General features: G+C 40.4%; 1 protein-coding gene and 1 non-coding gene across 13 annotated transcripts in view; both read right to left on the bottom strand.

Moving 5' to 3' along the window:
* PRRC2C (proline rich coiled-coil 2C) overlaps positions 1-18,509 on the bottom strand; it is a 108,750-nt gene extending 90,241 nt beyond the window's left edge. For all 12 annotated transcript variants that reach the window (XM_021668113.2, XM_021668121.2, XM_021668117.2 and 9 more), the window contains exon 1: positions 18,294-18,509. The gene's annotated coding sequence lies outside the window, so the exon portion shown is untranslated. The remainder of the gene's footprint in view (positions 1-18,293) is intronic.
* A 3,923-nt stretch (positions 18,510-22,432) lies between these two features.
* Positions 22,433-22,535, bottom strand: LOC135272392 (small nucleolar RNA U13). Its single transcript, XR_010340546.1, has one exon. It is a non-coding gene; the product is annotated as a small nucleolar RNA U13 (small nucleolar RNA).
* Between the last annotated feature and the right edge of the window lie 224 nt (positions 22,536-22,759).

The following is a 22,759-nucleotide window of genomic DNA, read 5'->3' as shown; positions in this document are numbered from 1 at the left end:
TGCAATACAATACGATACAATAGTTAGCTGGTGTGGTGGTGCACACCTGTAATCCTGGCTACTCAAGAGACTGAGGTGGAAGAATAGCTTGAGCCTGGGAGGTAGAGCCTGCAATGAGCCATGATCACACCACTGCACTTGAGCCTGGGAAAGAGAATGAGATACTGTTTTTTTTTAAAAAAAGGGAGGTAGGGGGAAAGAAAAGACACACAGAAGAGAAGGCATGAAAAATAAGGGTATCCTAAGAAAATTACCAACTTTGTTTCAAAAGAAAAAATATAAGAAAATAAACGTTGTCAAAAAGCTGCCCAATCCAAAAAGGTGTCTGGGCCAGACAGTTTCACAGAGGAAACTGTCATTTAACAGAGACCGTTAAGCCAGACGCGGTGGCTCACACCTGTGATCCCAGCACTTTGGGAGGCCGAGGCAGGCAGATCACCTGAGGTCGGGAGTTTGAGACTAGCCTGACCAACATGGAGAAACCATGTCTCTATTAAAAACACAAAATTAGCCAGGCGTGGTGGCACATGCCCATAATCCCAGCTACTCTGGAGACTGAGGCAGGAGAATCTCTTGAACCTAGGAGGCAGAGGTTGTGGTGAGCTGAGATCACACCATTGCACTCCAGCCTGGGCAACAAGAGGGAAACTCCGTCTCAAAAAACAAAGACAAAAACAAAAACAAAACAAAACAAAGACCATTAATTCTCATGCTGTTTACAAAGAACTAAGAGTCTAATAAATTAGAGCCTGGCAAACTAGGGCCTACGGCCAAATCTGACCTGTGGCCTGTTTTGTATATCCTGTGAGCTAAGAATGGTTTTTACATTTTTAAAGAATTGCTTTTAAAAAGAAGAACATAAAACAGAGACTGCATGTGCAAAGCCCATAAACTATTAGCTCAGGCTGGGTGCAGTGACTCCTCATTGTAATCCCAACACTTTAGAAGGCTGAGGCAGGGGTTCACTTGAACCCAGAAGTTTGAGGCCACCGCGGGTAACAAAGTGAGATTCCCATCTCTGTAAGGAGAGAGGGAAAAATAGCTAGGAGTGGTGGCATGGGATTGTAGTCTCCACGCGATTGTAGTCCCAGTTACTGAGCAGGCTGAGGAAGGAGGATTGCTTGAGCCCAGGAGGTTGAAGCTGCAATGAGGCATGGTCACACAATTGCACTCCAGCCTGGGTGACAAGAGAGAGACCTGTCTCAAAAACAAAACTAAACAAAACAAAACAATTACCTAATACTTTACAGAAAAAGTCTGCCAATATCTGGCACTGGCATAAAGGAAAGAAACCATTTCAATTTAGGCCAGTCTAGTATGGACACAAAAACAGCAAAGCACAAAAATCTGCAAAAGAGTATGTGATAACAAAAATTTATTACACATAAGCTAGTCACTGAGTGATCAGTATTTTTAAATGTATTTGTTGAACAACTACTATGCATGGTATGCTATTTTATGGACTGGAGTGCATAGAAGAGAAAAATTTTAACGGGCCAACTATCTAGTGGGATGACTTAAATAATAGGTAACTAAGAGTATTTTGGATGGTGATAAGTGTTATGAATAAAACCAAACAGGACAATATGAAAAAGTATGACAGGGTGAAACTACTTTAGATTAGCTGATCACTAAAGACCTCTCTGATTTGGAGGTGGAGGTTGCAGTAAGCTGAGATCACGCCATTGCACTCCAGCCTGGACAACGAGCACTGTCTCAAAAACAACATTGACAACATAAACAACAACAACAACAAAAAACACCAATGTCCTTTTAAGGCCTGCTAGAGTAGTTAGTATGTCCTCTAAAATATAATTTAGCAAAACAATTCTCTACAGAAACAAGCTTTTGGTGTTTCAGATATTAGGATATGTTATGAAAATACAGATGATGCCCCTGCCTTCATGGACCTTTTAACGAAACAATAAACAAGTAAATACAAATGTGGGAATGAAAAAGTCAACTGAGTAAAATGCGACAGCAAAGACGTAAAGGGGACTTTGGATAGAATAATAAAGTCCAGAAGACCTCTCTGAAAAGATGACAAGAGTTAAGGAAAACCAATCAATGGTTCTCAACTTAGGCTGCAAAGTTATTCAAGGTTTTTAAAAATATTATATGTCAAGGCCCCTTGCCAGACAATTAAATCAGAATTTCTAGGGCTAGGCCTGGCAATAGTATTTTTTGAAAAGTTCCCCAAGTGTCTCTAAAGTGCAGCCACAGTTGAGAACCACTGAAAAGCAAACCAATTTCAATCTAAGAATAGAAGGTTCAAGTGTAAAAGTCATGCCTCAGGGAGAGAAGCAAGAGATGAAATCAGAGTAGGCAAAAGTCACATTTTGCAGAGCTTTGGATTAGAAGCAGTGCTCTTGAGTTTATTCAAATGCCACCAAAAAAAAGGTGGGTGTAGTGGTGTGTGCCTGGAGTCCCAACAACTGAGAAGGCAGGGGTGGGATATTTGCTTGAGCCCAGGAGTACAAGTCCAGCCTGGGCAATCCAGCACGACCCCCACGTCTAATTTGAACTTTTTTAAAAAAAGGTTTTAATGCCAAGAAAAGCCACTGGAGGAAAAAGCTAGTAAGAAAATCTCAATTGCTGAGTAGGCACAGATGCACTCAGCATAACCACATTTAAGTAACAAAATGGTACAATTTACATAATTAGTAATCCAAAAACCCTTGAAAAAGCAAGCTGAGTAACATTTTTCTTCAGCTTGCCAGCTCTGATTTCAAAAATCTATCCACAGAGTTACAGAGAATGTCAAAAGAAGTATATCCTCTACCTATATCAATTTTAATTTTGAAAAACTTTTTTTATTACTTTTACAATGTTAATACTTTTTATATTACTGTCCTACTTGCCATGTATCTAAAAATCTCAATCATTAAGGGCTTAGGATCAGCCTGTAAAAACACAACCTTCTGAATAACACACCTTCCTTTCTCTGTTTAGGGAAGAGAAAATAATCATTTTAAATGCAAGGTTTTATGACTGACTGAGCAATGTTGTCAAGAGACTAGTATTTTTCATTGTAATTAGATGTATCAAAACAGGTACATCTCAGCTGGGAGTGGTCGCTCACACCTGTAATCCCAGCACTTTGGGAGACCAAGGCGCACAGATCACTTGAGCCCAGAAGTTTGATACCAGCCTGGGCAACACGATGAAACTGTTTCTCGAAAAAATACAAAAATTAACAGGGCTTTGTGGTGGGCGCCTGCAGTCCCAGCTACTCAGGAGGGTGAGGCAGGAAGGACTGCTTTGATTACAGAAGCTCAAAGCTGTAGTGAGCTCTGCTGACACGGTAGCTCATGACTATAATCCCAGCACTTTGGGAGGCCAAGTCAGAAAGATCACTTGAGCCCAGGAGTTCAAGACCAGAGCAACGTAGTAAGACTCTGTCTCTACAAAAATAAATAAATTAGCTGGGTGTGGTGGCACATGCCTGTAGTCCCAGTTACTCAGAAGGCTGAGGTGGGAGGACTGCTGGAGCACAAGAAGCTGAGTCTGCAGTGAGCCATGATGGTGCCACTGCACTCCACCCTGGGCCAACAGAGTGAGACCCTGTCGCAAAAAAAACAAGACAAGATGTGCATCTGCATTTCCCATATTTTGAACAGCAAATATTACCTTGTAATATATTTTTTTGGGGGGAGGAGGACAAAAAGTACTGTAATGAAAGAAGTTTAGGGGGGAAAAAATGGAACCCAGGGCTTTTAAAGCAGATTGTTTCCAAAAGGTCTAAGAATGCAACAGTTTATTATAATATAAACATTAACCTTTCAAAATCAAAGAATGACACTGAACAGTGATAACAAAAGGATGTTTTTCATGAAAGAATAGCTATCATAGATTGAAACTCTGTGGAGACAACCTGGGCAACATAGTAAGACTGTCTCTAACAAAACAATTAAAAAGCAGCCAGGCATGGTGGTGCGTACTGGTAGCCCCAGCTACTTAAGAGGCTGAGGCGGGAGGATAGCCTGAGCAGAAGTTCAAGGCTGCAGTGAGCTATGATTGTATCAGTGCACTCGAGCCTGGGTGACATGGCAAGATTTTGTCTCTAAAAATTAAAACTAAAAAAAGAGAAAATCTGGAGGAAAAAAGTGGTTTCCACATTTGTTAAAGAGATCAACTATGGTCTCTCAAATTCCCTTAGTACTCAAAACTCTAAGATTCTAGTTTTAATACTGAAAACCTTATTTTAAGTAATACTGAAAATTTAGCATATTTGGAAAAATAACCCCCATACATTAGCAAATTGCAATTTGCTGCATTCCTTTCTTTCTGGCCACAAAGGGTCTCTAAATATCCAAGTTCTGTTTACCATTCTTTCCTCATTATTCTTTTTTTTTTTTTTTTTTTGAGACGGAGTTTCGCTCTTGTTATCCAGGCTGGAGTGCAATGGCGCGATCTCGGCTCACCGCAACCTCCGCCTCCTGGGTTCAGGCAATTCTCCTGCCTCAGCCTCCTGAGTAGCTGGGATTACAGGCTCGCACCACCATGCCCAGCTAATTTTTTGTATTACTAGAGATGGGGTTTCACCATGTTGACCAGGATGGTCTCGATCTCTTGACCTCATGATCCACCCACCTCGGCCTCCCAAAGTGCTGGGATTACAGGCTTGAGCCACCGCGCCCGGCCTCCTCATCATTCGTATGATGAGAGTTCAGTTCCCTTGGAAAATACAGTGCCCCCCAGATTTAAGTAGTTAACAATGAAAATAAACTACAACAATTTCCAGAAAAGCATACTCTACAAATGTTTTACAGAACATTTATAAATCAAGAAATAATGTGCACTAACTAATTGGTAATAGTCAAGGATCACATACAAATACAAAAGGAAAATAGTTTTGGGGTAAATAAACCATTTTCTTTGGTTTCTATGACTATGATAGCTTTCAGTCTCATTATTTTTATTTCTATCTCTTCTTGCCATTTTTCCTTTTTTTTTTTTCTTTTCTTTTCTTGAGTCTCACTTTGTCACCCAGGATGGAGTACAGTAGCATGATCTCAGCTCACTGAAACCTCTGTCTCCCAGGTTCAAGCGATTCTCCTGCCTCAGCCTCCAGAGTAGCTGGGATTACAGGTGTCTGCCACCACGCCAGGCTAATTTTTGTATTTTTAGTAGAGACAGGGTTTCACCATATTGGCCAGGCTGGTCTCAAACTCCTGACTTCAAGTGATCCACCCACCTCGGCCTCCTGTGTAGTAATCCCAAAGTGCCGAGATTACAGGCATGAGCCACCATGCCCGGTCCATCTCTTCCTTTTCTATTAATAAGTGCTTTCTCCTTTAGCCATCTCATCTGCTGTTCACTGCTTCAAATATTAATCACTAATATTTTGATTCCCAAAACTTTCCTTCAAGCTACAATCTTTAGATATACAGTTTTAATGGTCTACAAAACATCACTTAAATGTCTTGTCAGAACTTCAAACTCAAAATGACTAGTTTCACTACTCACTCATACAAATATTTACCCAGTGTCTACCCCATACTGGGCACTGCTAGGAACAGATAAACAAGAGACATGGTGTCCTCATCCACTGAGTGGAGGCAGAGTTTGGAAATTTGAGGAGGCTGGAAAAGGCTTGAAAAACAAATGGGAGAATGTGAAAGACAGCCAAGACATAGGCAAGAAGCACTGAAAGCCCAGTAGGGCTGGGCATGGTGGATCATGCCTATAATGCTAGGACTTTGGGAAGCCTAGGAGGGAGGACTGCTTGAGCACAGGAGTTCCAGATCAGCCTATGCAACTTAATGAGAGATCCTGGTCTCTACACAAAATGAACAATTGGTCGGGGATAGCAGAGTATGTCTACAGTCCCAGTCCAAGCTACTCAGGAGGCTGTGGTGGAAGGGCCATTTGAACCCAGGAGTTCAAGGCTACAGTGAGTGATGATCACCAACTGTTGGGCAACAAAGCAAAACCCAGTCTCCTCCTCAAAAAAAAGAAAGAAAAAAAGCCCAGTAGAAGCTAGAGAGCAGGGGTATCCAGCATTCCCAAGTGTGTGCAGTTATGATTCTCTTCAACGTCCAGTACACATCCAGGGAGTTGGGAGTGGTAGGAAGCACAAAAGAAGCTGGACTGAATCAGAGATTAGAGTTGCACCAGTAATTAGAAAAATAGTAAAGAAAAGCAAAGGGGCGAAGATACTGCCAGAATTTCTGGAGTAAAGTTTTACTGAAGTCTAATCCAAAAAGTGAAGAAAATGATTTGAATGCTTATGTTTCTTCCAAATTTCATGTTGAAACTTAACCCCCAATGCAACACTATTAAGAGATGAGGTTTTTAGGAGGTGATTAGGCCATATGGGTTCTGCCCTCATGGATGTGATGTGTGCCTTATGAAACAGCTAGAGGGAACCAGCTATGCACTTCTGTCATGTGAGGACACAGAAACAAGGTGTCATCTTGGAGGCAGAGATCCTGCCTGTTGGTGCCTTGATCTTGGACTTTCCAGCCTCAAGTACCAACAGAATAATTTCTGTTATTTGTAAGTTACTCAGACTCAGGTATTTTGTACAGCAGCATGAATGGACTAAGAGAGGAAGTCAGAAGAGAATAAGGAGTAGTACAGAAAGGATTGGCGATTTCAGTAAGGTTGACTAAAAGCTCTAGCAATAAAATAATAATTATTGGCAGGGCATAATGACTCACGTCTGTAATCCCAGAACTTTTGGAAGCAGAGGCAGAAGGATGGCTTACACTCAGGAGTTCAAGACCAGCTTGGGCAACACAGCAAATTAGTTGGGCATAGTGACTCATGCCTGTCGTCCCACCTACTCAGCAGGCCGAGATGGGAGGATCGCTGGGGCCTAGGAGGTTGAGGCTACAGTCAGCCATGATTGGGCCATTGCACTCCAGCCTTGGTGACACAGGGAGACCTTGTATCCTCCCCCCCAACCCTCTGAAATCTATGCTCTAAAGATATAGTATAATATAAAAATGCCAGATTAGGGCCAGGCGCAATAGCTAGCACCTGTAATCCCAGCACTTTGGGAGGTGAAGGTGGGAGGACTGCTTGAGCCCAGGAGTTCAAGACCAACCTGAGCAACACAGTGGGACCTCATCTCTACAAAAAATTAAAGTTGGCTAGGCCTTGTGGCACATGCCTATATTCCCAGATACTGAGGCAGGAGAATCACTTGAGCCTAGGAGGTTGACGATGCAGTGAGCCATGACTGTGCCACTATATTACAGCCTGGGCAGCAGAATAAGACCACATCTCAAAAATAAATAAATAAAAATAAAAATAAATACCAGATTAGGACTAAGAAGGGCTTAAAGCCTAATCACTGAAAATTACCAATGAAGAAGCAAGCTTAGAGAAGTAATTTGCTCAACACATAGAGAGCTGAAAAGTGGTAGAGTCAAAGATTAAATCCAGGCATCCAGGCTGACTTTCAAGCCAGTGGCCAAGATAATCTCATTATTTAAAAAATCAGGATTGAACTTCCACTTTAAGAGATAAACTGACAAGTGAAATATGGAACAATAAATGTCACTTAGAAGACCTAAATGGATTCATGTTTTCATTATCAAATGTATTGCATTACAATATAGAATAAGATATCAAAGATAAAATATGATAGCAACAAAACACAGTAACATCGCTATTAACGCTATTAACAAATGTATTGGTGGCACATGGTGGCTCATGCCTGTAATCCCAGAACTCTGGGAGGCTGAGGTGAGAGGATCACTTGAGCCCTGGAGTTTGAGACCAGCCTTAGCAACATAGTGAGACCTTGTCTCTACAAAAAAATAGCCAGATGTGATGGCACATGCCTGTGGTCCCAGCTTCTCAGGTGACGGAAGCAAGAGGATCGCTTGAGCCTGGAAGGTTGAGGCTACAGTGAGCCATGATTTTGCCACTGCACTCCAGCATGGGTAACAGAGTGAGATCTTGCCAAAACAAAACACACACACACACACACACACACACACACAAATGTATCAATTTGTTGCTAGAATTGTTATTTTGCAGTACAAGTAAGGAATAAGAGTTTGTGAAATAAATTTAAGGTTTCTGGTGATGACTAGATTTAGACAGCAGACATTAAAGATAAAGCACACACAGTGTGTGTGTGCCTATGTGCATGCAATATAGAAAATAAAATAAATACGGTAAAACACTAACAAGTGGGAAATTGAACGAAGGAATATGGGAATTCTTTGCACTATTTTTGCAACTTGTAAAAAACAGCAGAATCAGGCCAGCACTTTGGGAGGCCAAGGCAGGTGGATTACTTGAGGTCAGGACTTCAAGACCAGTCTGGCCAACATGATAAAATCCCATCTCTACTCCAAATACAAAAATTAGCTGAGCGTGGTGGCATGCACCTGTAGTCTCAGTTACTAGGGAGGCTGAAGGCAGGAGAAGCGCTTAAACCCAGGAGGCGGAGGCTGTAGTGAGCCGAGATAGCACCACTGCACTCCAGCCTGGGTGACAGAGCAAGACCCTGCCTTTAAAAAAAAAAAAAAAAAAAAAAAAGTAAGAATCAATCCTCTGTAAGTCGTAAAGGGGGCAGGGGTGCTAATGGACTTATGGGTACCCTGCTAACATTCGTATGCTGAAGCCCTAAATCTCCTGTGCTGATATTTGGAGATGAGGGCTTTGGGAGGTAATTAAATTTAGATGAGGCTGTGTGGGCCATGAGGGGATTAGTGCCCTTTTAAAAAGAGATACCAGAGCTTGCTTTCTTCTCCATTAGAGAATATAGTCAGAAGGTGGCTGTGTGCAAGCTAGGAAGAGTCTTCACCAAAACTACTATGCTGGCATCTTGATATCAGACTTCCAGCCTCCAAAACTGTCAGAAATAAATTTCTGCTGTTTAAGCCATTCAGTCTATACTATTTTGTTATGGCAGCCTGAACTGACCATGATGAAGGGAGACAGATGTATTAACTTCAAAAACCAGAATTTTGTTTATCAAATTTTATCTAAATTGCCCGTTTAAAATAAAAAAACCTAAATATTCACCACACTCCTAGTTCCAAGCCACTCAGCACCAACACATTATAAACCTCAAAAAAAATTTAGTCACTTCCTTCCCTCAATCCACTGGATTTTTAAAACAGATTGATTATTCAAAGTACTAGTCATTTACATACTTCTCCTAAAATAATACAAATGACAATCACAGAATGTTTGAAGTAGAAAATTATTTTATATTTAAAAAATGTGGTCAGGCCAAGCCCACCGGCTCACACCTGTAATCCCAGCACTTTGGGAGGCTCAGGAGGGTGGATCACCTGAGGTCGGGAGTTCAAGACCAGCCTGACCAACATGGAGAAACCCCATCTCTACTAAAAATATAAAATTAGTTGAGCGTGGTGGTGCACACCTGTGATCCCAGCTGCTAGGGAAGCTGAGGCAGGAGAATGGCTTGAACCCGGGAGAGGGAAGTTGTGGTGAGCCAAGATTGCACCACTGCACTCCAGCCTGGGCAACAAGACCAAAACTCTGTTTCAAAAAAGAAAAAGAAAAAAAAAAGAATGTGGTCAGTATGAAATAATTTAGCCTGAATATGTTGGACCCTGTCATTTTCTATGTCAATGACTTGAATAAAGAGTTGGAAAGTAAACATGGCATATGAAATAATATATACATCTGAAAGAGTATCAATGTATTCCATGACCAAGATTTTTAGGGGTCTTGGAATGCTAGGCAGAATTAAATAGTTATATAGTCTTATTAACAGTTCAGAAACTGAATTTCATAAATGCAGAATACAGACTCAGACTGTCATGTGAAAAAGGTTCTAGCTATGATAGCTAGTAGTGTGACAGTAGTGCTTTATAAAAAAATCTAAAGCACAGATTTGGAGTCAGAACAGTTCCACTGAATTTTATGTTTACCATACTATGTTTAGAGTATTATGCTCAACTCCAGGCTTAACTAAGACAAACATTAACAAATTGGACTGAATGCAAAGGAAAAACTGTTGAGTTTATCCATAAGTTACATTAAACTAGAACTCACAGCATTACTTTTAACAATTTGCAGAATAACCCAAAGAGCTGTGAAATGATGTGTACTTTTTGCTAAAGCACAAAATGTGCATCACATACCATGAGTTATGCGTCTAGAAAATAAGCTTGGGTATCCCTTCCTCACTACTCCTAATGCTGAGACTTTTGGGGATACAATAACTCTTGTAAAAAGACATCTGTTTCTTTCCTGGGAGAAGGAGGGCAGGGTTGGGAAGAGCAGTGAAAAGAAAGCCAATTCCTAGTGTAGATCATGGAAGTAAGGAGAAAGTGAAGAGGTCTGAATGCTAAATATAGAAATTTGTAAGATCTTAGGATACATGCCTTGTGAATGTTAAGGGTTGACTAGTGACTTCCTGATCATCAGATGGATCCAAGCAAAAGCAAGCTAAGCCTGTCAGAAATATTACAAAGATAATTCTTGCTTGGAGTAAGGAATTGAATTGGCCACTTATAAAGTCTCTTCCATTTCCAGTAGTTAAAATGAACTAGTAATTAATTCTAAGGTTAAATATTTTTAAGACTATATTTGCCACTATAATAGTAAAGCTAAGATTACCACCATATGTTGAATTATTTTACTAAAAATAGCAGTTCAGCAAAAACATGGAAAATGATCATTTTAAAAAAAACAAAGTACAATATAAATAAATCTGTTGGAGTTCTAATCAGGATGGCAGAAGGGCTCAGGCTGTTCTTAGAAACTGAAACATGGGAATTAAGTTTCCGGAGGAGAAAAAGCCTTAACAAACAGAACAGAAGAGTAGCTATCAAATTTTCTGTACTAAAAACTGTTGTTCCTAAAAAGTACAGCTGTTGTGTCTACCAATTACTTAATGAGGTGACTGCTAGGACATTCTTTTTGACAACTTATGTATTTAAAAATTGTTCCAATTACACAACTGTTTCTCTTAAAACTGTTTTTCTTAAATTCTAGCTCTAATATTTAGTAGCTAGGTGACCATAGGCAAATTACTTAATCTCAACTAATTTTTACTTCCTCACCAAGGTGGGCTGTAACATCTACTCCAATACTACTATAAGGTTTAATTTTAAAAGTGTGTATAAAGCTCTTAGAACAGTGTAAAGCCTGTAATAAAAGCTTATTAAGTGGTAATCAATATTTGCAAAATTAATATATTAAAAAGAAAAACCAAAGCATAAAGGATTTCATTTCTTTCTTTCTTTTTTTTTTTTGGAGACAGAGTCTTACTCTGTCACCCAGATTAGAGTGCAGTGGCAGGATCTTGGTACAGATCAACTCAGAGGCAATCCATGCCTCCCAGGTTCAAGTGATTCTCCTGCCTCAGCCTCCAGAGTAGCTGGGGTTACTGGCACCACCTGCCACCACACCTGGCTAATTTTGTATTTTTAGTAGAGACAGAGTTTTACCATGTTGGCCAGGCTGGTCTCTAACTCCTGACCTCAGGTAATCTACCGCCTCAGCCTCCCAAAGTGTTGGGATCGCAGAGTGGGCCACCACGCCAGGCCCAAAGCACAGGTAATTTCTTAGTCAACCTTTATTTTTCGTTTTTCTTTACAAGAGACAGAGTTTACCTTATCACCCATGCTAGAGTGCAGCAGTGCCATCACTGCAACCCTGAACTTGAACTCAAGTGATCCTCCTACCTTACCCTCCTGGATAGCTAGGACTATGGGCACATGCAACCCCATCCAGCTAATTGAAGTTTATTTTTTGCAAGGCAAGTATGTTGAATGTTATGGGAATGAAAGAAGTATTTGCTCCAAGATGCTCATCCAGCATCGTGAATTTTTGTTAATCTTTCAGATTACCAAAGGGTTGCCTTCAAAAGTTAGAATGTTAATTTCAAACTTATTAAGTGTGGAGAATTGGTTAACATCCCTCCATTCATTGGCTCTATTCTTCTACCACTGAAATATCCAATCTTGAGATACTTAAACCTATTTCCTTCCTTCTTTCTCTCCTTCCTTCCCTTCCTTCCTTTTTATATCCTCTTGCTTTTAATAAAAGACAGGGTCACTTTACATTGTCCAGGCTGGGGTGCAGCAGCAATTCCATTATTGATCAGCATGGAACCAGCTCTGTTGCCAACCTGGACCAGTTCACCCCTCCTCAGGCAACCTGTTAGTCCTCCACTCCTATGACACGCTATTGATGCTGAATTTAGTGGAGACACTAAATCCACATGTAGCACATAGTGCACTACCCTCCGTAACTCCTGGGCTCAAGAGATCCTCCCACCTCAGCCTTCGAAGTAGCTGAGACTATAAGCACAAACCACCACACCGAACTCCTTTTAATTTCTCTACTTTCATTCTTTCTGTGTTCAAGTTTGTCATAAATATAAAAGTACTATCAAAATATTTTTTCTTTCTGATCAGAAAACAAATCAATCAGCATATCTAGGCTATTCTTGGCTTTTTCCATCCCTCTTCAATAAGTATTTCTTCAAGAGAAATTTTGTGTCTCCAAAATGCCAGAAGACTCTAGTTCTACAGTTGGGAGATGTTTTATCTTTCTACATTCCATATCCCAGTTGTGGTGGGGGCTACAAAACCCATACCTATTAAAACTCATAGAGCTGTATATCAAAAATCAAATTTTATAATATAAACTTTAAATTCACCTATCTAAAGTATCCTTTGTTTTCAATGTCCTCTTTCTGTTTTTAAAACAAAATTCCTGTTCCATTTTCCTAATCTCCAGAAGTAATTGTGTACCTTCCCTATTGTACTTCAATTAAGAGCTATTAAATTTATATAGCTTTAATTATAAACCTAACATTAAAAAGCTACTTAAAATATAGATCAAACTACTAGCCACATGATCAAAAACCTAAATTTTAGCCGGGCACGGTGGCTCAAGCCTGTAATCCCAGCACTTTGGGAGGCCGAGGCGGGTGGATCACGAGGTCAAGAGATCGAGACCATCCTGGTCAACATGGTGAAACCTCGTCTCTACTAATACAAAAAAATTAGCTGGGCATGGTGGCGCGTGCCTGTAATCCCAGCTACTCAGGAAGCTGAGGCAGGAGAATTGCCTGAACCCAGGAGGCGGAGGTTGCGGTGAGCCGAGATCGCGCCATTGCACTCCAGCCTGGGTAACAAGAGCGAAACTCCGTCTCAAAAATAAATAAATAAATAAATAAAATAAAACTTAAAGAAGCCAGGTTAACTTGCCCCAAAATTAACAGCTGGCACAAAGTGACATAAAGGACTAAACCTAGGTTTTAAAACTCCTAGTTCAGAGTCCACTTGAGTATTCAATATATCTAAAAATCAACAGATCTCTCTACTTTTTCCCTCCTCCCCCTTTAATCTTTCACCTTTATAACTTGACTCAGACTATTGTAAGGTCACCAAGGATCACTCAGCCAAATCCAGAGACTACTTATCACATAGTTTTCTGAACTCTGCTCCATTTAGCTCTAATAATCCTGTTTTTAGAGTATTCTCTTCTGCCCAGATTTCTATAGTGACTTCCTTCTTCATTTATTTTTTCTTGTTTTTCCCTTGCCATAGACTGTCCTAGACATTCTATTAAATTTCTCTATCTAAATAAACCTATTTCTTTGCAGTTCATCATGAAAATGGTTGTCCCAAGTATGTAGTTAAGACTTTATTCATTTCTTATAGCAGTAATGACCCAGAGGGTGGAATACAAAGATGGTAGTATATTGCATGATTTTAAGTGATCCACAGAAATATGTAAAATCAGGCTAGGCATGGTGGCTCACGCCTGTAATCCCAGCACTTTGGAGGCCAAGGCGAGTGGATCATCTGAGGTCAGGAGTTCAAGACCAGCCCGGACAACATGGTGAAACCCTATCTCTACCAAAAATACAAAAAAATTAGCCGGGTGTGGTAGTGGGTGCCTGTAATCTCAGCTACTTAGGAGGCTGAGGCAGGAAAATTGCTTGAATCCAGGAGGTGTAGGCTGCAGTGAGCTGAGACGGCATTACTGCACTCCAGCCTAGGCGACAAGAGCAAAACTTCACCTCTAAAGAAAAAAATATATATACGTAAAATCATGTTTATTTTAAAACATGTTCGGGGGAAGTTATCACCAAATAATCATTAAAATTTTATTTTAAATTCATTTAATTAAAAGACAGCAAGTTGAATGAAAGAAAAATACTAAGTTACAGATAGATGATTTGAGACAAAGCAGAAATTATGAATGACTTAAGTTTGGAAAATACTGGCCACTAGGAAACCCACGTAGTTGAGTTAGGCACTCAGGCTCTGGATCAGTAATTCAAACGCCATTTCTACCACTTAGAAGCTAAGTAATTTTGAACAAATCACTTAAATCTCTTCCTTTTAGGCTTTCTGTAATATGGATTTAAATGGATAATTCACAAAATAGTCTTAGTTTAGTACCTAGTATAGTAAGTGCTCAAGAAATATTAATAATCACAATTATTCTTGATCTTTTTTAGCCATCACAGCTTGACTTATAATCAACTAGGCACTCAATCTGTACTATCAGAAATTTTCTGCACCAAATTTCCCTTACCTTCTCATACATCTTTTTATCTTCTGGTGTGAATCCAAAGATTACAAGATAACTTTTAACATTAATTCTTAAGGCTGTGAACACCTTGGGAGTGGACCAAATGCCATATTGTTTTGATTCACTGGGCCCTACAAAATTAAAATAATCTTTAATCTTTGTTAAATAAAACTTAAAATGTAAAAAATCAGAGGCAAATTAATCTCACAATGGATGTTCCTTAACACAAACTCTTTCAAGGTTATCTGTGATACTACTGTTAGGGGTAGATAAAGGAAAAAAAGCCTGACACTGTTTTCTTTTGCTCCAATAAGATATTTATCAGTTAATCTTGTGGGTCTATTCTTGTTCCCGACTCTCATTCATTTAGTAATATATAAACTCTAGGTATACGCCAACCACAATATAAGGTGATGAGGACATGGAAACAGTCTAGTAGAGGAAAACAAACTTATGTCAGAACACAGAAAATAGAAAAATTACTAGATAGTATACAGTATGTATTGCTATGTAGTATGCTACATGTATAATACCCAGTAGTTTTTTTATATTAGACATGCTCCACAAATGATTATATCCTATCCTACTTTAATGTTGAGCACCTAAAACAGCACCACACAGGGGTGAGTATATCACACTGACTATAATTCACATAACAATTTCATTGCAAACTTGTGTTCAGATTCTTAGATATCAGCCAATCATGTCTGCCAACCAGATAAAAGTTTCCTGTTGAAACTAAGTACAGCCCTTATTTGACTGGATTTGCCAGCAAATACATGCAGTCACAGGCCCCAAAACATGCTTTCTGATAATCTTGAGGAAAATAAGGACTAGAAATGTAACAGGCAATGTTGGGAGCAATAGTAGGCACTTCTAGTCCCAGCTACCTGGGAGGCTGAGGCAGGAGAATCTTTTGAGCCCAGGAGTTGTAGGCCAGCCAGGGCAACAGAGTTAGGTCTGTCTCTTAAATAGAAAACTTACTATTTATCCTCTCTATAGAACACTTTTATCCACAAAGGTGTTCTGACTGATGCATCCATGGGATCAGTGAGGAATTTAAAATGTTATGACTTAGAAAACTAACATAGTAACTCTCAGACTTGTAAGCAACAATTAACATAGACTGAGAAAACCTTAATTATGTTGTCCTATTCATACATAAGGTGACAAAATCATGCTTTACTGAAAGTATGTCATAATTCAAACACAACTTTTATATCTCCTTCACTGTATAAGAATACAATTCTGCACTAACTTATGTAACATTTCAAAGATCAATCCTTGTTTTCCACAAATATGACATAAATAGCATCCAAAACACAAGTTACCTAACTGGCTTAACAAAATGAAGCAGGGGTGGCACTTGGAGGGAGACAGTGATATAATCTTCAAAGACATTTTATCAGTAAAGAGGGTGGGGTGGGGGTAAGAAGGCAGGGGGCTGGAATAAGGCAGAACTTCTGCATTTTCAGCTATGAACAAGATACTCATCTCGATATTTACTGTACAGCATAAAGAAATTTCTAAGAGGCAAAATCCTGCATATAAATAGATATATGGGGGATAAGGGGAGGTGAATATTTCTTACGTACCTAAAGAAATATATACATAATTCTGAGAATATACAGATTATTTATTGCTTGGAAGAGAGTATTTTCTTCTACCAATATTCTACCATTCTTCCCTCATTATCAGTTAACCTTTTACTATGTAATAAGCACAGCAATAAGCCCTTTACATACATTATCCATTATCTTTTTTTACTCCTATAAACCTTTGAAGGAAATCCTATTATCATCACCAATTTACAGATGAGGGAATATTCTACCAACAATATAGATCAGATGTCCAAATTTAAAAATTGTATCTATGACGCGGCAGAGTTAGCTTTAAGTTATCTCTAAAAAATTAGCTTCTATCCCACCTCCAAAGTGGATATAATCCTTTTTAACAACTTGCAACACTTTAACCTTAGCATGCAACAATGTTCATGTACTAGTCAAGCTAAAGAAAAACTACCAGTTAATAATGCTTTATCTTAGTTACTACAGTTTATAATTTACAAGTTGAAGGTTTAGAGCATCCCCTTTGGGTTCAGAATTGAACCTACACAATACCACCAATAACTGCTATCTGACCTTGGTCAGACTACCCTCTCAGATTTTACTTCCTCATCTGTAAAACGGGGATGATCATAATAGCACTTCCCTCAAAGGTATGTTGTGAGGATAAAAAAAAAATTATGTATGAAAAGGGCTTATTACTGTGCTCGGTGTATAGCAAAAGGTCAACTAATGGAGAACAGCCACACATAAGCTAAGCTGAGCAAACAAAAACACTTAAAAAGCCTATATGCTGAAAAGTCATTTACAGAAAAGGAGAGAATTACTATTTGAACATATGCTATTATGTGAGAATAGCCACACATAAGCTGAGCTAACAAAAACACTTAAAAAGCCTATATTCTGAAAATTCACTTACAGAAAAGGAGAGAATTACTATTTGACTACATGCTAGAGACAAAATTCAAATTCAATCTATTCCTAATTTTTTAGGGGATCAATGCATTTGGGGTGAGCCAGAAAAGATGCTGCAGTGCATCTGTGACACACACCTAAAAATGGCTCCAGTCAAAGCCGAATCTTAATTATCAATATGGGAGGTGAAATATTTTGAAAAACGCTGGAGTTAAAATTAAGCTTGGTAGGGGCTCAATATCACCCTATCATTTTTATTTGCAGAAGTAAGCTATTAAGCACAACAATCAAAAATCCTCCGATTCTTCTGGTGCATTCCAAATGAAAATCTTACAGCAGAGCCGCCTACTGTACAATTCTAAGTACTCAAACGAGGTATGAATCTATGAACCCAGGCTGAAGACCAGCCAATGCGGAAATCCGGTTAGCCTTATAGGCCAGCAAACATCAGGCATGTCAGATCCTCAAAATCTCAAATAATGTCAAAACACACATACATCCTTTTACGTTAAAGGTACTCTCCTCTCATGCAAAGGAAGGAAGACTCTATCAACGTCTCTACTGGCCCCATGCCCTTTTCTTCAGTCCTAAAACGAGGACTTCACCCTACCACCACCAATATCAACGCTACCTCAAAGACAGGGAGCTACCGAGATTCACCACGCAAGTTTGAGAATGGAGTGCCCTAGAGTATGAAAAGACTACTCAAATCCTCCTCTGGAGTTGGGCAGCACTTCCCTAGCGGAAGTAGGGTTGGTCATGATTCCCCGAAGAGCCTCTCACCTAATCAGGTCTTTTAAGTCAGACCCTCCCATACATTGCTCATTGGAAGTCCCACCCTCACTACACAAGAAGAGGTAGACAGTGAAGGCCCCGACTGAGCCCTTCAGTTGTTTGAGGGGAAGCATACCGCACACTTAAAAAAAAAAAAAAAAAAAAAAAGACTGCACGTCCGCCAGTCCAGCAAGACGGAAACCCCCTTCCCTTTCCCGAAAACATGCGTAATCCCCTCGCAGGGCCAGGACTGGGGTCTAGGTAGTAGCAAGACAGACCGGTCCAGGACTCCCGCTGCAGACCACATGGGGCGGGTCTGACTCCGGTTTCCCGCTCCCCAAGCTGGAGGCCGACTTCCCCAGACACAGAAATGATGGTAACCAAAGACAAGGGAGATGCCCGGACTCGAGGCCCTCTCCACGCGGCCCCCTAGCCTACGGGCGCCAGGGTCTGGGTACGCTCCCACGCCAAGGGCCGCACGCTGGCCCTTCCCGATAGGGGCCTCTTTGATCGCGGCCCCCACAACCTCGCTTTCCTTACCGGTCAGGGTGAGTGTCAAGTTTGCGCAATTCGAGGGTCTCCGCCGAGCTCAAATCGAAAGAAGGAGGAGGGAAAGCTGGGGTTAAAGGGGTGGCCGGAAGGGCCACTGGACTGGAAAAGCCGAAGCTGCGGATGGACAAACCGCCAAAGCACTTTCGCAGCTTCCCGAGACGAAGCGAGCGAGCGAGAAAAAGAAGCAAGATGGCGGCTAGCCAGCCCCTACGTACTACGTCATGACGCTAAGTACGTAGGGCAAATCTCCGCAGAACCGCACTCCTGCGCAGAGACGGCCGGATCACGTGAGGCCTCCGTGGTAGTCCAACCCCGGCAGAGGGTGCTGGCGCTTCCTGCTGGATGGAGGGAGTTCCTGCAATCAGAATTATCCTTGCAGGACAAAGCTTTGATCTGAGACCTTTCCAAGAACTCTTAAATTGACCACGTTTACAAGTTGATAAAATGAGCATTCTAGTGTCTGGTGGGTGGATGTGTCAATAGTTTACCCTGCAGTTTGCCAGTATGTTCTCAGTGAAATGGGGGCAAGCTGAGAAGTCTTGGTGTATTGAAAAGTTATCTCAGAGAGTGAAAGTAAAACTAGTGTGAAGAACAGAGTAGCATGGGCATGCTCTGCTGAGAGCTCTTTTTAAGTTTCTGATTACGGATGTGAAATAAGTCATTCAGTTGATTTTTATGATTTCTCCAGCACAGTGTTCAGCTCTTTGGTACTGCCACAGAGAAGTTGGATAGTAAGATTTGCTCATGCTGGATTTTACCAGGCAAGTGTAATGTATGCAGATGAGTGTATCTGGAAATGAGAGACTATAATGATGATAATATTGTGTCTGAGCCGGGTGCGGTGGCTCAAGTCTGTAATCCCAACACTTTGGGAGGCCGAGATGGGCAGATCACCTGAGGTTGGGAGTTTGAGACCAGCCTGACCAACATGTAGAAACCCCGTCTCTACTAAAAATACAAAATTAGCCGAGCGTGGTGGCGCATGCCAATAATCCCAGCTACTCGGGAGGCTGAGGCAGGAAAATCACGTGAACCCGGGAGGTGGAGGTTGTGGTGAGCCGAGATCACGCCATTGCACTCCAGCCTGGGCAAAAAGAGTGAAATTCTGTCTCTTAAATAAATAAATAAATATAAGCAGAATATGTAAAATAAATAAATAAATTGTACACACACACACACACACACACACATATATATATAGTGTCTGAGCATATGGTGGATGTTTAGTAAATGGTATCTTTTGTCCACTTTGTGAACTACCCATAACATATTTAAAATTCAAGGATTTCTTACCACTTCTGGTCTGAACAATCTTCCCCACCAGTAGCTGATGTATATGCATGGAATTGTCACTGTAGCAATGTTAAAATAAATAAAATAATAAAGAGAGGTAAATTATGAACCTCTCCCTCCCCGTTGTTGTTAATTTGAAGTAGAAAAGTTTGGCCTTGCTTGGTGGTTCATGCCAATAATACTAATACTTTGGTAGGTCAAGGCAAAAGGATTGCTTGAGATCAGGAGTTTAAGACCAACTTGGGCGATGGAGAGACCCTACCTCTGCAAAAAAAATTAAAAAAAAAAAACTAGCTAGGCACTGTGGCACATGCTCGTAGTCCTAGCTACTCAGGAGGCTGAGGCAAAAGGATCACTTGAGCCCAGGAGGTCAAGGCTGTAGTGAGACTCTCTCAAAAAAAGAAAAAAGAAAAGAAAAAGTTTGTCTTGTTGATACAGGGTCATGGCTAGGGGAAAGCCCACTGATCATCCACAAGAGCACAAGAAAACATTACTTTGGTGAATTTCTACAACCTTCTAGGATCTGGTCTATAGTATCCTGGTCACAGAAACATCTTTCTTTGTTTTTTGGAGACAGGGTCTCACTCTGCTGCCCAGGCTGGAGTACGATAGCAAGCATGATCACGGCTCACTGCAACCTCAACCTCCCAGGCTCAAGCAATCCTCCTGTCTTAGTCCCCTAAGTAGCTGAGACTATGAGTGCTTGCCACCACACCTGGCTTTCCCCCCACACCACCCCCAGTAGAGACGAGGTCTTGCTCTGTTGACTGGGCTGGTTTCAAACTCCTGAGTTGAAGCAAGCCTCCTGCATTGGTCTCCCAAAGTGCTGGGATTACAGGCATGAGCCACCACGCCCAGCCAAAACATCTGTCTTGAGCAATGGAAAATAACTTTAGCAATCAGATGAACTTACATTAACCAAGGTCACAAGACTGACATGTATAAGTCGACTATTAAGTTATTAATTTCCAAGAGCAGTAATTTATACACCCGAACACTCACAACTGCAAAGTCAATACTTTTTTCTTTCTTTCTTTATTTTTTTACTTTTTGTCAGAAAGAGAAAGTCTCCAGTGCGCTAGCATGGATGCAAGGTGCTGTCTTTTCCTGAGTACATTTTCTCTTTCTTTCTTTCTTTCTTTCTTTCTTTCTTTTCTTTCCTTCCTTCCTTCTCTTTTTCCTTCCCTCCTTCCTCCCTCCCTCTCTTTTTCTTTCTCTCTCTTTTTCTCCCTCCCTCTCTCTCTTTCTTTCTTTTCTTTTCCTTTTTGATGGAGTCTCATTCTGTTGCCCAGGTGGTATGATCTTGACTCACTACAACCTTCACCTCCTGGGTTCAAGTGATTCTCCTGCCTCAGCCTCCCAAGTAGCTAGGATTAACACACAGGCGCCAAGATGCCAGCTAATTTTTGTATTTTTAGTAGAGATAGGTTTTCGCCATGTTGGCAAGGCCAGTCTCAAAATTTCTGACCACACATAATTCGCCTGCCTCAGCCTCCCAAAGTGCTAGGATTACAGGTGTGAACCACCATGCCCAGCCCCCTGAGTGCATTTTCTGTGTAGCCAAACCTACTCAGGAAACCAAGGCATTATCAGAGGGTTGCTTGATGAGCACAGATTCTGAACAAGTGGAGTTATATGTATAGACTTTTCTTGATTCATCTATCTTCAGAACAGGATGATTTTGTCCCAAAGATAGAAGTTCTCAATTTCCAGTGGTTACAGTTTTCAGCATTGATCTCCAGTATAGGGGCCATCCAACCGAGCTGTTGATTTGTGCTCCTTCTCTCCTTAGCAGCACTTGGATGACCGCTGGCCCTAAAGTGCCCCCTGTACATTAGTTTCTCTGTTTCCATGGCTACCCAAACATCTCAGCAATGTTCTTTCAATAAAAATCAAGTTACAGTTAAATCAGACCAGTTTGTGTTTTAAAGGTGACTTTGCTTATTTCTACTCCTAGCTATGTATGTGATCTTAAAGTTTAACTCTTAGAAAGCAGTCTTACTGCCTTTGTTTCCAATTTATTGGGGAAAATGTGACTGAAGTCTCCTTGTACTGGTACAATTATCAAAGCCAACTAATACCCTTTTAGAGTTTACTTTATCTTGGATTATTTGCATGTCTCCTGACACTCCACCATTGTAGACAAATTTGTTATAACAAAAATGTCTTCCTGACAGATTGAAAGAAAACTTTTTATTTAATTTATAACACTTTTTTTTTTTTTTTTTTTGAGACAGAGTTTCACTCTTGTTACCCAGGCTGGAGTGCAATGGTGCGATCTCGGCTCACCGCAACTCCACCTCCTGGGTTCAGGCAATTCTCCTGCCTCAGCCTCCTATAACACTTTTTTTTAAACAATAATTTTAGGGTAACAATATCAAATTTCAAATTGGTAGTGTGGAATCAGGCAAACTGGTTTCTTTCTTTTTTTATTTTTTTAAAGATGAGGTTTCACCATGTTGGTCAGGCTGGTCTTGAACTCCTGACCTCAGGTGATCCGCCCGCCTTGGCCTCCAAAGTGCTTGGATTACAGGCGTGAACCACCACGCCCGACTTTTTTTTTTTTTTTTTTTTTTGCGAACTGGTTTCTTACTGAAAACAAATTCATTCTCCAAACAGTGTGACTTCTTTTCTTTGTGATTGTCCAGCCTTATTTGCCAATGTTTTTACTGAGTTTCTACCCTTCTCATTGTAATTGATTCCACAGTCCTGTAGGCCCTGAAATTTTATGGTAGAGTAGTTAAAAACAAAAGGATCAACCAAAAAAATCACACTTTATTAGTAGTAATGTTCCTTTTTTCTCTCTCCTTTGTTTAAATTTTTTTAAATTTTCGCATCAGTTGGGTAATAGACCATGTCATAACAAGGTTTGAGGGCGGCATTTCTCATACATGCATTTGAACACTGAATTATCACACTTAGGAACTATAAAAGGATCAGCAGTTGTGTTTCTTAGGTGTTTAGGTGTATTTGACAATTTTGTTTTCTTTTTAACAATGATCTGGCAAATCATATTTAGTAAAAACTGTGAAACATGATAAGCCTGTTGTAAGGAAAACCGTAATACCCAAATGTGAAAATGTAATCTCAGTTTATAAACATCAACAGATGTTGTACATTTGCTAATAAAGATAAGAAATATATTGCTAGTGCTTCGAAAA

This window comes from Aotus nancymaae, unplaced genomic scaffold (genome assembly GCF_030222135.1).
Source record: "Aotus nancymaae isolate 86718 unplaced genomic scaffold, 86718_ANA_hifiasm-v0.15.2.pri h1tg000108l, whole genome shotgun sequence".
In the NCBI taxonomy this organism is placed as follows: Eukaryota; Metazoa; Chordata; class Mammalia; order Primates; family Aotidae; genus Aotus; species Aotus nancymaae.
The sequence above is the reverse complement of the archived record's forward strand: the minus strand, read 5'-3'. Positions and strand labels throughout refer to the sequence as shown.